The 14173-nt window shown below is 40.2% G+C and overlaps 6 non-coding genes across 6 annotated transcripts; all 6 read left to right on the top strand.

Annotated features, from left to right (window-relative positions):
• The first annotated feature begins 542 nt into the window (after nucleotides 1-542).
• Nucleotides 543-615, top strand: trnar-acg (transfer RNA arginine (anticodon ACG)). Its single transcript has one exon. It is a non-coding gene; the product is annotated as a tRNA-Arg (tRNA).
• Nucleotides 616-4706: 4091 nt separating this feature from the next.
• On the top strand, nucleotides 4707-4779 carry trnar-acg (transfer RNA arginine (anticodon ACG)). The gene has a single exon. It is a non-coding gene; the product is annotated as a tRNA-Arg (tRNA).
• Nucleotides 4780-6304: 1525 nt separating this feature from the next.
• trnar-acg (transfer RNA arginine (anticodon ACG)) lies at nucleotides 6305-6377 on the top strand. The gene has a single exon. It is a non-coding gene; the product is annotated as a tRNA-Arg (tRNA).
• Nucleotides 6378-7902: 1525 nt separating this feature from the next.
• Nucleotides 7903-7975, top strand: trnar-acg (transfer RNA arginine (anticodon ACG)). The gene has a single exon. It is a non-coding gene; the product is annotated as a tRNA-Arg (tRNA).
• Nucleotides 7976-12066: 4091 nt separating this feature from the next.
• Nucleotides 12067-12139, top strand: trnar-acg (transfer RNA arginine (anticodon ACG)). Its single transcript has one exon. It is a non-coding gene; the product is annotated as a tRNA-Arg (tRNA).
• A 1525-nt stretch (nucleotides 12140-13664) lies between these two features.
• trnar-acg (transfer RNA arginine (anticodon ACG)) lies at nucleotides 13665-13737 on the top strand. Its single transcript has one exon. It is a non-coding gene; the product is annotated as a tRNA-Arg (tRNA).
• The last annotated feature ends 436 nt before the right edge of the window (nucleotides 13738-14173 follow it).

Raw genomic sequence — 14173 nt, 5'->3', positions numbered from 1 at the left:
ATGTCTAAAGCGTCGACTTGAGTGAAAGCACCGTTTTACACAGACAAAAGAATTTCTAAACCAATTAAGCCTTTATGAGGAGAAAATTTGAGAGACATGGGTTGCATTCCTGGAATTCACAGCCATCTTGGATTTCAAGCCTCAGCACTCAAGAATACAATAGGTTATTGGATTATTATACAAGCATACCATTTGATTTAGATTTAGGCCACTAGAAGATTTAAAGTAGATTCAAAAAGGTGGCAGGCAAAAATTATTGTTGCGAATTTCAGAGAATGGCACTCTTGGGTTCCTAGCATTACAAATTTGCCATTTTGTGGGAGGAAACATTGCACTGGGAACCTGTGTGCTAAGCGAATATTGCCGTGATCGTATAGAGGTTAGTACTCTGCATTGTGGCTGCAGCAACTCCGGGTCACGGCAACCTTTTGAGCCTTTCCCTTCCGTGTGGACCGCCTTCTTGTCCACTCTCAATTGTTTTTGACCGAAAAACAGAAAAGTAATTTGATACAGAAAATATCTTACATGGGTATTAGTTTTCCGGGCCAGTGGCGCAATGGATAACGTGTCTGACTACGAATCAGAAGATTCTAGGTTTGACTCCTAGCTGGCTCGTTGATCTCCTGTCATGTTGAGATTTAGCTTATTCATCACACGATTGCTAACAATTCGACTTGAGTGAAAGCACCACCCTATCACTTTAAAATTTAAAGCTACTCGCAGCCTCACTCCGGTGTCTTGCTGGGGCAAACTTTTGAGCCGGTCCCTTCCGTGTGGACCGCCTTCTTGGCCACTCTCAATTGTTTTTGACTGAAAAACAAGTTTCCTGTATGGTCTAGCAGTCAGGATTTCTGGTTTTCACCTGGGTTTGACTCCCGGTATGGTCAAATTAAATTATGGATTCATAATGGAAAATAGCAGTTAAAAGCCATTTGTTTGTAGCGCATGAAGCGTCATCCAAACATGACAGCCCTGCTAATAGAAACTTTGGCATTCTCCTGGCAAGAAAGGTGCATGGTTTGATTACAGATAAGGCTTAAACCAAGCACTGTAGCAGTAGCAAACATGTTCTGCCCATGTTTAAATGACTTTAACATCGCATTTACTCCCTTGCATTCAACAAATTGGCTGGATTGTTTAGGATCTTGTCAATAGGAAACCTATTTGAAAAGAGAAGGAAGCTGTTACTCAGCCTAGAAAGGCTGAGTTACAGGGATACCCCAGAATCTTTTGCATTGATGCTACATGGATAGTTTTGTTTTTTCTGCAAGCATGGATGTTTCATCCATTGCCTTTGTTGATTGATAGCCCCATATGTGCACAAGAGGTTTCTGAAGCATAAAACCTGAAATATCATGGAAAACTAGTTGAAGTTTGTCTCTTGATGTTCACTATACTCTGTTTAATACATTTATTTTAAAGCCTGATTAAGCCTTTTAGAGTAGTACATTTGAAAAGATATATGAGAGACATGGGTTGCATTCTTGGAATTCACAGCCGTCTTGGATTTCAAGCCTCAGTACTCAAGAATACACTAGGTTATCTTGGATTTCAAGAAAACATTATCTTATTGGCGCAATTAGCTTCTTTGTCCAAAAATGTCTAAAGCGTCGACTTGAGTGAAAGCACCGTTTTACACAGACAAAAGAATTTCTAAACCAATTAAGCCTTTATGAGGAGAAAATTTGAGAGACATGGGTTGCATTCCTGGAATTCACAGCCATCTTGGATTTCAAGCCTCAGCACTCAAGAATACAATAGGTTATTGGATTATTATACAAGCATACCATTTGATTTAGATTTAGGCCACTAGAAGATTTAAAGTAGATTCAAAAAGGTGGCAGGCAAAAATTATTGTTGCGAATTTCAGAGAATGGCACTCTGGGGTTCCTAGCATTACAAATTTGCCATTTTGTGTGAGGAAACATTGCAGTGGGAACCTGTGTGCTAAGCGAATATTGCCGTGATCGTATAGAGGTTAGTACTCTGCATTGTGGCTGCAGCAACCCCGGTTCGACTCCGGGTCATGGCAACCTTTTGAGCCGGTCCCTTCCATGTGGACCGCCTTCTTGGCCACTCTCAATTGTTTTTGACTGAAAAACAAGTTTCCTGTATGGTCTAGCAGTCAGGATTTCTGGTTTTCACCTGGGTTTGACTCCCGGTATGGTCAAATTAAATTATGGATTCATAATGGAAAATAGCAGTTAAAAGCCATTTGTTTGTAGCGCATGAAGCGTCATCCAAACATGACAGCCCTGCTAATAGAAACTTTGGCATTCTCCTGGCAAGAAAGGTGCATGGTTTGATTACAGATAAGGCTTAAACCAAGCACTGTAGCAGTAGCAAACATGTTCTGCCCATGTTTAAATGACTTTAACATCGCATTTACTCCCTTGCATTCAACAAATTGGCTGGATTGTTTAGGATCTTGTCAATAGGAAACCTATTTGAAAAGAGAAGGAAGCTGTTACTCAGCCTAGAAAGGCTGAGTTACAGGGATACCCCAGAATCTTTTGCATTGATGCTACATGGATAGTTTTGTTTTTTCTGCAAGCATGGATGTTTCATCCATTGCCTTTGTTGATTGATAGCCCCATATGTGCACAAGAGGTTTCTGAAGCATAAAACCTGAAATATCATGGAAAACTAGTTGAAGTTTGTCTCTTGATGTTCACTATACTCTGTTTAATACATTTATTTTAAAGCCTGATTAAGCCTTTTAGAGTAGTACATTTGAAAAGATATATGAGAGACATGGGTTGCATTCTTGGAATTCACAGCCGTCTTGGATTTCAAGCCTCAGTACTCAAGAATACACTAGGTTATCTTGGATTTCAAGAAAACATTATCTTATTGGCGCAATTAGCTTCTTTGTCCAAAAATGTCTAAAGCGTCGACTTGAGTGAAAGCACCGTTTTACACAGACAAAAGAATTTCTAAACCAATTAAGCCTTTATGAGGAGAAAATTTGAGAGACATGGGTTGCATTCCTGGAATTCACAGCCATCTTGGATTTCAAGCCTCAGCACTCAAGAATACAATAGGTTATTGGATTATTATACAAGCATACCATTTGATTTAGATTTAGGCCACTAGAAGATTTAAAGTAGATTCAAAAAGGTGGCAGGCAAAAATTATTGTTGCGAATTTCAGAGAATGGCACTCTGGGGTTCCTAGCATTACAAATTTGACATTTTGTGTGAGGAAACATTGCAGTGGGAACCTGTGTGCTAAGCGAATATTGCCGTGATCGTATAGAGGTTAGTACTCTGCATTGTGGCTGCAGCAACCCCGGTTCGACTCCGGGTCATGGCAACCTTTTGAGCCGGTCCCTTCCGTGTGGACCGCCTTCTTGGCCACTCTCAATTGTTTTTGACTGAAAAACAAGTTTCCTGTATGGTCTAGCAGTCAGGATTTCTGGTTTTCACCTGGGTTTGACTCCCGGTATGGTCAAATTAAATTATGGATTCATAATGGAAAATAGCAGTTAAAAGCCATTTGTTTGTAGCGCATGAAGCGTCATCCAAACATGACAGCCCTGCTAATAGAAACTTTGGCATTCTCCTGGCAAGAAAGGTGCATGGTTTGATTACAGATAAGGCTTAAACCAAGCACTGTAGCAGTAGCAAACATGTTCTGCCCATGTTTAAATGACTTTAACATCGCATTTACTCCCTTGCATTCAACAAATTGGCTGGATTGTTTAGGATCTTGTCAATAGGAAACCTATTTGAAAAGAGAAGGAAGCTGTTACTCAGCCTAGAAAGGCTGAGTTACAGGGATACCCCAGAATCTTTTGCATTGATGCTACATGGATAGTTTTGTTTTTTCTGCAAGCATGGATGTTTCATCCATTGCCTTTGTTGATTGATAGCCCCATATGTGCACAAGAGGTTTCTGAAGCATAAAACCTGAAATATCATGGAAAACTAGTTGAAGTTTGTCTCTTGATGTTCACTATACTCTGTTTAATACATTTATTTTAAAGCCTGATTAAGCCTTTTAGAGTAGTACATTTGAAAAGATATATGAGAGACATGGGTTGCATTCTTGGAATTCACAGCCGTCTTGGATTTCAAGCCTCAGTACTCAAGAATACACTAGGTTATCTTGGATTTCAAGAAAACATTATCTTATTGGCGCAATTAGCTTCTTTGTCCAAAAATGTCTAAAGCGTCGACTTGAGTGAAAGCACCGTTTTACACACACAAAAGAATTTCTAAACCAATTAAGCCTTTATGAGGAGAAAATTTGAGAGACATGGGTTGCATTCCTGGAATTCACAGCCATCTTGGATTTCAAGCCTCAGCACTCAAGAATACAATAGGTTATTGGATTTTTATACAAGCATACCATTTGATTTAGATTTAGGCCACTAGAAGATTTAAAGTAGATTCAAAAAGGTGGCAGGCAAAATTTATTGTTGCGAATTTCAGAGAATGGCACTCTTGGGTTCCTAGCATTACAAATTTGCCATTTTGTGGGAGGAAACATTGCACTGGGAACCTGTGTGCTAAGCGAATATTGCCGTGATCGTATAGAGGTTAGTACTCTGCATTGTGGCTGCAGCAACTCCGGGTCACGGCAACCTTTTGAGCCGGTCCCTTCCGTGTGGACCGCCTTCTTGTCCACTCTCAATTGTTTTTGACCGAAAAACAGAAAAGTAATTTGATACAGAAAATATCTTACATGGGCATTAGTTTTCCGGGCCAGTGGCGCAATGGATAACGTGTCTGACTACGAATCAGAAGATTCTAGGTTCGACTCCTAGCTGGCTCGTTGATCTCCTGTCATGTTGAGATTTAGCTTATTCATCACACGATTGCTAACAGTTCGACTTGAGTGAAAGCACCACCCTATCACTTTAAAATTTAAAGCTACTCGCAGCCTCACTCCGGTGTCTTGCTGGGGCAAACTTTTGAGCCGGTCCCTTCCGTGTGGACCGCCTTCTTGGCCACTCTCAATTGTTTTTGACTGAAAAACAAGTTTCCTGTATGGTCTAGCAGTCAGGATTTCTGGTTTTCACCTGGGTTTGACTCCCGGTATGGTCAAATTAAATTATGGATTCATAATGGAAAATAGCAGTTAAAAGCCATTTGTTTGTAGCGCATGAAGCGTCATCCAAACATGACAGCCCTGCTAATAGAAACTTTGGCATTCTCCTGGCAAGAAAGGTGCATGGTTTGATTACAGATAAGGCTTAAACCAAGCACTGTAGCAGTAGCAAACATGTTCTGCCCATGTTTAAATGACTTTAACATCGCATTTACTCCCTTGCATTCAACAAATTGGCTGGATTGTTTAGGATCTTGTCAATAGGAAACCTATTTGAAAAGAGAAGGAAGCTGTTACTCAGCCTAGAAAGGCTGAGTTACAGGGATACCCCAGAATCTTTTGCATTGATGCTACATGGATAGTTTTGTTTTTTCTGCAAGCATGGATGTTTCATCCATTGCCTTTGTTGATTGATAGCCCCATATGTGCACAAGAGGTTTCTGAAGCATAAAACCTGAAATATCATGGAAAACTAGTTGAAGTTTGTCTCTTGATGTTCACTATACTCTGTTTAATACATTTATTTTAAAGCCTGATTAAGCCTTTTAGAGTAGTACATTTGAAAAGATATATGAGAGACATGGGTTGCATTCTTGGAATTCACAGCCGTCTTGGATTTCAAGCCTCAGTACTCAAGAATACACTAGGTTATCTTGGATTTCAAGAAAACATTATCTTATTGGCGCAATTAGCTTCTTTGTCCAAAAATGTCTAAAGCGTCGACTTGAGTGAAAGCACCGTTTTACACACACAAAAGAATTTCTAAACCAATTAAGCCTTTATGAGGAGAAAATTTGAGAGACATGGGTTGCATTCCTGGAATTCACAGCCATCTTGGATTTCAAGCCTCAGCACTCAAGAATACAATAGGTTATTGGATTTTTATACAAGCATACCATTTGATTTAGATTTAGGCCACTAGAAGATTTAAAGTAGATTCAAAAAGGTGGCAGGCAAAATTTATTGTTGCGAATTTCAGAGAATGGCACTCTTGGGTTCCTAGCATTACAAATTTGCCATTTTGTGGGAGGAAACATTGCACTGGGAACCTGTGTGCTAAGCGAATATTGCCGTGATCGTATAGAGGTTAGTACTCTGCATTGTGGCTGCAGCAACTCCGGGTCACGGCAACCTTTTGAGCCGGTCCCTTCCGTGTGGACCGCCTTCTTGTCCACTCTCAATTGTTTTTGACCGAAAAACAGAAAAGTAATTTGATACAGAAAATATCTTACATGGGCATTAGTTTTCCGGGCCAGTGGCGCAATGGATAACGTGTCTGACTACGAATCAGAAGATTCTAGGTTCGACTCCTAGCTGGCTCGTTGATCTCCTGTCATGTTGAGATTTAGCTTATTCATCACACGATTGCTAACAATTCGACTTGAGTGAATGCACCACCCTATCACTTTAAAATTTAAAGCTACTCGCAGCCTCACTCCGGTGTCTTGCTGGGGCAAACTTTTGAGCCGGTCCCTTCCGTGTGGACCGCCTTCTTGGCCACTCTCAATTGTTTTTGACTGAAAAACAAGTTTCCTGTATGGTCTAGCAGTCAGGATTTCTGGTTTTCACCTGGGTTTGACTCCCGGTATGGTCAAATTAAATTATGGATTCATAATGGAAAATAGCAGTTAAAAGCCATTTGTTTGTAGCGCATGAAGCGTCATCCAAACATGACAGCCCTGCTAATAGAAACTTTGGCATTCTCCTGGCAAGAAAGGTGCATGGTTTGATTACAGATAAGGCTTAAACCAAGCACTGTAGCAGTAGCAAACATGTTCTGCCCATGTTTAAATGACTTTAACATCGCATTTACTCCCTTGCATTCAACAAATTGGCTGGATTGTTTAGGATCTTGTCAATAGGAAACCTATTTGAAAAGAGAAGGAAGCTGTTACTCAGCCTAGAAAGGCTGAGTTACAGGGATACCCCAGAATCTTTTGCATTGATGCTACATGGATAGTTTTGTTTTTTCTGCAAGCATGGATGTTTCATCCATTGCCTTTGTTGATTGATAGCCCCATATGTGCACAAGAGGTTTCTGAAGCATAAAACCTGAAATATCATGGAAAACTAGTTGAAGTTTGTCTCTTGATGTTCACTATACTCTGTTTAATACATTTATTTTAAAGCCTGATTAAGCCTTTTAGAGTAGTACATTTGAAAAGATATATGAGAGACATGGGTTGCATTCTTGGAATTCACAGCCGTCTTGGATTTCAAGCCTCAGTACTCAAGAATACACTAGGTTATCTTGGATTTCAAGAAAACATTATCTTATTGGCGCAATTAGCTTCTTTGTCCAAAAATGTCTAAAGCGTCGACTTGAGTGAAAGCACCGTTTTACACACACAAAAGAATTTCTAAACCAATTAAGCCTTTATGAGGAGAAAATTTGAGAGACATGGGTTGCATTCCTGGAATTCACAGCCATCTTGGATTTCAAGCCTCAGCACTCAAGAATACAATAGGTTATTGGATTTTTATACAAGCATACCATTTGATTTAGATTTAGGCCACTAGAAGATTTAAAGTAGATTCAAAAAGGTGGCAGGCAAAATTTATTGTTGCGAATTTCAGAGAATGGCACTCTTGGGTTCCTAGCATTACAAATTTGCCATTTTGTGGGAGGAAACATTGCACTGGGAACCTGTGTGCTAAGCGAATATTGCCGTGATCGTATAGAGGTTAGTACTCTGCATTGTGGCTGCAGCAACTCCGGGTCACGGCAACCTTTTGAGCCGGTCCCTTCCGTGTGGACCGCCTTCTTGTCCACTCTCAATTGTTTTTGACCGAAAAACAGAAAAGTAATTTGATACAGAAAATATCTTACATGGGCATTAGTTTTCCGGGCCAGTGGCGCAATGGATAACGTGTCTGACTACGAATCAGAAGATTCTAGGTTCGACTCCTAGCTGGCTCGTTGATCTCCTGTCATGTTGAGATTTAGCTTATTCATCACACGATTGCTAACAATTCGACTTGAGTGAAAGCACCACCCTATCACTTTAAAATTTAAAGCTACTCGCAGCCTCACTCCGGTGTCTTGCTGGGGCAAACTTTTGAGCCGGTCCCTTCCGTGTGGACCGCCTTCTTGGCCACTCTCAATTGTTTTTGACTGAAAAACAAGTTTCCTGTATGGTCTAGCAGTCAGGATTTCTGGATTTCACCTGGGTTTGACTCCCAGTATGGTCAAATTAAATTATGGATTCATAATGGAAAATAGCAGTTAAAAGCCATTTGTTTGTAGCGCATGAAGCGTCATCCAAACATGACAGCCCTGCTAATAGAAACTTTGGCATTCTCCTGGCAAGAAAGGTGCATGGTTTGATTACAGATAAGGCTTAAACCAAGCACTGTAGCAGTAGCAAACATGTTCTGCCCATGTTTAAATGACTTTAACATCGCATTTACTCCCTTGCATTCAACAAATTGGCTGGATTGTTTAGGATCTTGTCAATAGGAAACCTATTTGAAAAGAGAAGGAAGCTGTTACTCAGCCTAGAAAGGCTGAGTTACAGGGATACCCCAGAATCTTTTGCATTGATGCTACATGGATAGTTTTGTTTTTTCTGCAAGCATGGATGTTTCATCCATTGCCTTTGTTGATTGATAGCCCCATATGTGCACAAGAGGTTTCTGAAGCATAAAACCTGAAATATCATGGAAAACTAGTTGAAGTTTGTCTCTTGATGTTCACTATACTCTGTTTAATACATTTATTTTAAAGCCTGATTAAGCCTTTTAGAGTAGTACATTTGAAAAGATATATGAGAGACATGGGTTGCATTCTTGGAATTCACAGCCGTCTTGGATTTCAAGCCTCAGTACTCAAGAATACACTAGGTTATCTTGGATTTCAAGAAAACATTATCTTATTGGCGCAATTAGCTTCTTTGTCCAAAAATGTCTAAAGCGTCGACTTGAGTGAAAGCACCGTTTTACACAGACAAAAGAATTTCTAAACCAATTAAGCCTTTATGAGGAGAAAATTTGAGAGACATGGGTTGCATTCCTGGAATTCACAGCCATCTTGGATTTCAAGCCTCAGCACTCAAGAATACAATAGGTTATTGGATTATTATACAAGCATACCATTTGATTTAGATTTAGGCCACTAGAAGATTTAAAGTAGATTCAAAAAGGTGGCAGGCAAAAATTATTGTTGCGAATTTCAGAGAATGGCACTCTGGGGTTCCTAGCATTACAAATTTGCCATTTTGTGTGAGGAAACATTGCAGTGGGAACCTGTGTGCTAAGCGAATATTGCCGTGATCGTATAGAGGTTAGTACTCTGCATTGTGGCTGCAGCAACCCCGGTTCGACTCCGGGTCATGGCAACCTTTTGAGCCGGTCCCTTCCGTGTGGACCGCCTTCTTGGCCACTCTCAATTGTTTTTGACTGAAAAACAAGTTTCCTGTATGGTCTAGCAGTCAGGATTTCTGGTTTTCACCTGGGTTTGACTCCCGGTATGGTCAAATTAAATTATGGATTCATAATGGAAAATAGCAGTTAAAAGCCATTTGTTTGTAGCGCATGAAGCGTCATCCAAACATGACAGCCCTGCTAATAGAAACTTTGGCATTCTCCTGGCAAGAAAGGTGCATGGTTTGATTACAGATAAGGCTTAAACCAAGCACTGTAGCAGTAGCAAACATGTTCTGCCCATGTTTAAATGACTTTAACATCGCATTTACTCCCTTGCATTCAACAAATTGGCTGGATTGTTTAGGATCTTGTCAATAGGAAACCTATTTGAAAAGAGAAGGAAGCTGTTACTCAGCCTAGAAAGGCTGAGTTACAGGGATACCCCAGAATCTTTTGCATTGATGCTACATGGATAGTTTTGTTTTTTCTGCAAGCATGGATGTTTCATCCATTGCCTTTGTTGATTGATAGCCCCATATGTGCACAAGAGGTTTCTGAAGCATAAAACCTGAAATATCATGGAAAACTAGTTGAAGTTTGTCTCTTGATGTTCACTATACTCTGTTTAATACATTTATTTTAAAGCCTGATTAAGCCTTTTAGAGTAGTACATTTGAAAAGATATATGAGAGACATGGGTTGCATTCTTGGAATTCACAGCCGTCTTGGATTTCAAGCCTCAGTACTCAAGAATACACTAGGTTATCTTGGATTTCAAGAAAACATTATCTTATTGGCGCAATTAGCTTCTTTGTCCAAAAATGTCTAAAGCGTCGACTTGAGTGAAAGCACCGTTTTACACAGACAAAAGAATTTCTAAACCAATTAAGCCTTTATGAGGAGAAAATTTGAGAGACATGGGTTGCATTCCTGGAATTCACAGCCATCTTGGATTTCAAGCCTCAGCACTCAAGAATACAATAGGTTATTGGATTATTATACAAGCATACCATTTGATTTAGATTTAGGCCACTAGAAGATTTAAAGTAGATTCAAAAAGGTGGCAGGCAAAAATTATTGTTGCGAATTTCAGAGAATGGCACTCTGGGGTTCCTAGCATTACAAATTTGCCATTTTGTGTGAGGAAACATTGCAGTGGGAACCTGTGTGCTAAGCGAATATTGCCGTGATCGTATAGAGGTTAGTACTCTGCATTGTGGCTGCAGCAACCCCGGTTCGACTCCGGGTCATGGCAACCTTTTGAGCCGGTCCCTTCCGTGTGGACCGCCTTCTTGGCCACTCTCAATTGTTTTTGACTGAAAAACAAGTTTCCTGTATGGTCTAGCAGTCAGGATTTCTGGTTTTCACCTGGGTTTGACTCCCGGTATGGTCAAATTAAATTATGGATTCATAATGGAAAATAGCAGTTAAAAGCCATTTGTTTGTAGCGCATGAAGCGTCATCCAAACATGACAGCCCTGCTAATAGAAACTTTGGCATTCTCCTGGCAAGAAAGGTGCATGGTTTGATTACAGATAAGGCTTAAACCAAGCACTGTAGCAGTAGCAAACATGTTCTGCCCATGTTTAAATGACTTTAACATCGCATTTACTCCCTTGCATTCAACAAATTGGCTGGATTGTTTAGGATCTTGTCAATAGGAAACCTATTTGAAAAGAGAAGGAAGCTGTTACTCAGCCTAGAAAGGCTGAGTTACAGGGATACCCCAGAATCTTTTGCATTGATGCTACATGGATAGTTTTGTTTTTTCTGCAAGCATGGATGTTTCATCCATTGCCTTTGTTGATTGATAGCCCCATATGTGCACAAGAGGTTTCTGAAGCATAAAACCTGAAATATCATGGAAAACTAGTTGAAGTTTGTCTCTTGATGTTCACTATACTCTGTTTAATACATTTATTTTAAAGCCTGATTAAGCCTTTTAGAGTAGTACATTTGAAAAGATATATGAGAGACATGGGTTGCATTCTTGGAATTCACAGCCGTCTTGGATTTCAAGCCTCAGTACTCAAGAATACACTAGGTTATCTTGGATTTCAAGAAAACATTATCTTATTGGCGCAATTAGCTTCTTTGTCCAAAAATGTCTAAAGCGTCGACTTGAGTGAAAGCACCGTTTTACACAGACAAAAGAATTTCTAAACCAATTAAGCCTTTATGAGGAGAAAATTTGAGAGACATGGGTTGCATTCCTGGAATTCACAGCCATCTTGGATTTCAAGCCTCAGCACTCAAGAATACAATAGGTTATTGTATTATTATACAAGCATACCATTTGATTTAGATTTAGGCCACTAGAAGATTTAAAGTAGATTCAAAAAGGTGGCAGGCAAAAATTATTGTTGCGAATTTCAGAGAATGGCACTCTTGGGTTCCTAGCATTACAAATTTGCCATTTTGTGGGAGGAAACATTGCACTGGGAACCTGTGTGCTAAGCGAATATTGCCGTGATCGTATAGAGGTTAGTACTCTGCATTGTGGCTGCAGCAACTCCGGGTCACGGCAACCTTTTGAGCCGGTCCCTTCCGTGTGGACCGCCTTCTTGGCCACTCTCAATTGTTTTTGACCGAAAAACAGAAAAGTAATTTGATACAGAAAATATCTTACATGGGCATTAGTTTTCTGGGCCAGTGGCGCAATGGATAACGTGTCTGACTACGAATCAGAAGATTCTAGGTTCGACTCCTAGCTGGCTCGTTGATCTCCTGTCATGTTGAGATTTAGCTTATTCATCACACGATTGCTAACAATTCGACTTGAGTGAAAGCACCACCCTATCACTTTGAAATTTAAAGCTACTCGCAGCCTCACTCCGGTGTCTTGCTGGGGCAAACTTTTGAGCCGGTCCCTTCCGTGTGGACCGCCTTCTTGGCCACTCTCAATTGTTTTTGACTGAAAAACAAGTTTCCTGTATGGTCTAGCAGTCAGGATTTCTGGTTTTCACCTGGGTTTGACTCCCGGTATGGTCAAATTAAATTATGGATTCATAATGGAAAATAGCAGTTAAAAGCCATTTGTTTGTAGCGCATGAAGCGTCATCCAAACATGACAGCCCTGCTAATAGAAACTTTGGCATTCTCCTGGCAAGAAAGGTGCATGGTTTGATTACAGATAAGGCTTAAACCAAGCACTGTAGCAGTAGCAAACATGTTCTGCCCATGTTTAAATGACTTTAACATCGCATTTACTCCCTTGCATTCAACAAATTGGCTGGATTGTTTAGGATCTTGTCAATAGGAAACCTATTTGAAAAGAGAAGGAAGCTGTTACTCAGCCTAGAAAGGCTGAGTTACAGGGATACCCCAGAATCTTTTGCATTGATGCTACATGGATAGTTTTGTTTTTTCTGCAAGCATGGATGTTTCATCCATTGCCTTTGTTGATTGATAGCCCCATATGTGCACAAGAGGTTTCTGAAGCATAAAACCTGAAATATCATGGAAAACTAGTTGAAGTTTGTCTCTTGATGTTCACTATACTCTGTTTAATACATTTATTTTAAAGCCTGATTAAGCCTTTTAGAGTAGTACATTTGAAAAGATATATGAGAGACATGGGTTGCATTCTTGGAATTCACAGCCGTCTTGGATTTCAAGCCTCAGTACTCAAGAATACACTAGGTTATCTTGGATTTCAAGAAAACATTATCTTATTGGCGCAATTAGCTTCTTTGTCCAAAAATGTCTAAAGCGTCGACTTGAGTGAAAGCACCGTTTTACACACACAAAAGAATTTCTAAACCAATTAAGCCTTTATGAGGAGAAAATTTGAGAGACATGGGTTGCATTCCTGGAATTCACAGCCATCTTGGATTTCAAGCCTCAGCACTCAAGAATACAATAGGTTATTGGATTTTTATACAAGCATACCATTTGATTTAGATTTAGGCCACTAGAAGATTTAAAGTAGATTCAAAAAGGTGGCAGGCAAAATTTATTGTTGCGAATTCCAGAGAATGGCACTCTTGGGTTCCTAGCATTACAAATTTGCCATTTTGTGGGAGGAAACATTGCACTGGGAACCTGTGTGCTAAGCGAATATTGCCGTGATCGTATAGAGGTTAGTACTCTGCATTGTGGCTGCAGCAACTCCGGGTCACGGCAACCTTTTGAGCCGGTCCCTTCCGTGTGGACCGCCTTCTTGTCCACTGTCAATTGTTTTTGACCGAAAAACAGAAAAGTAATTTGATACAGAAAATATCTTACATGGGCATTAGTTTTCTGGGCCAGTGGCGCAATGGATAACGTGTCTGACTACGAATCAGAAGATTCTAGGTTCGACTCCTAGCTGGCTCGTTGATCTCCTGTCATGTTGAGATTTAGCTTATTCATCACACGATTGCTAACAATTCGACTTGAGTGAAAGCACCACCCTATCACTTTAAAATTTAAAGCTACTCGCAGCCTCACTCCGGTGTCTTGCTGGGGCAAACTTTTGAGCCGGTCCCTTCCGTGTGGACCGCCTTCTTGGCCACTCTCAATTGTTTTTGACTGAAAAACAAGTTTCCTGTATGGTCTAGCAGTCAGGATTTCTGGTTTTCACCTGGGTTTGACTCCCGGTATGGTCAAATTAAATTATGGATTCATAATGGAAAATAGCAGTTAAAAGCCATTTGTTTGTAGCGCATGAAGCGTCATCCAAACATGACAGCCCTGCTAATAGAAACTTTGGCATTCTCCTGGCAAGAAAGGTGCATGGTTTGATTACAGATAAGGCTTAAACCAAGCACTG

Source organism: Electrophorus electricus, chromosome 7 (genome assembly GCF_041902795.1).
Source record: "Electrophorus electricus isolate QZ-2024a chromosome 7, ASM4190279v1, whole genome shotgun sequence".
Classification (NCBI taxonomy): Eukaryota; Metazoa; Chordata; class Actinopteri; order Gymnotiformes; family Gymnotidae; genus Electrophorus; species Electrophorus electricus.
This window is presented reverse-complemented; position numbering and strand designations above follow the sequence as displayed.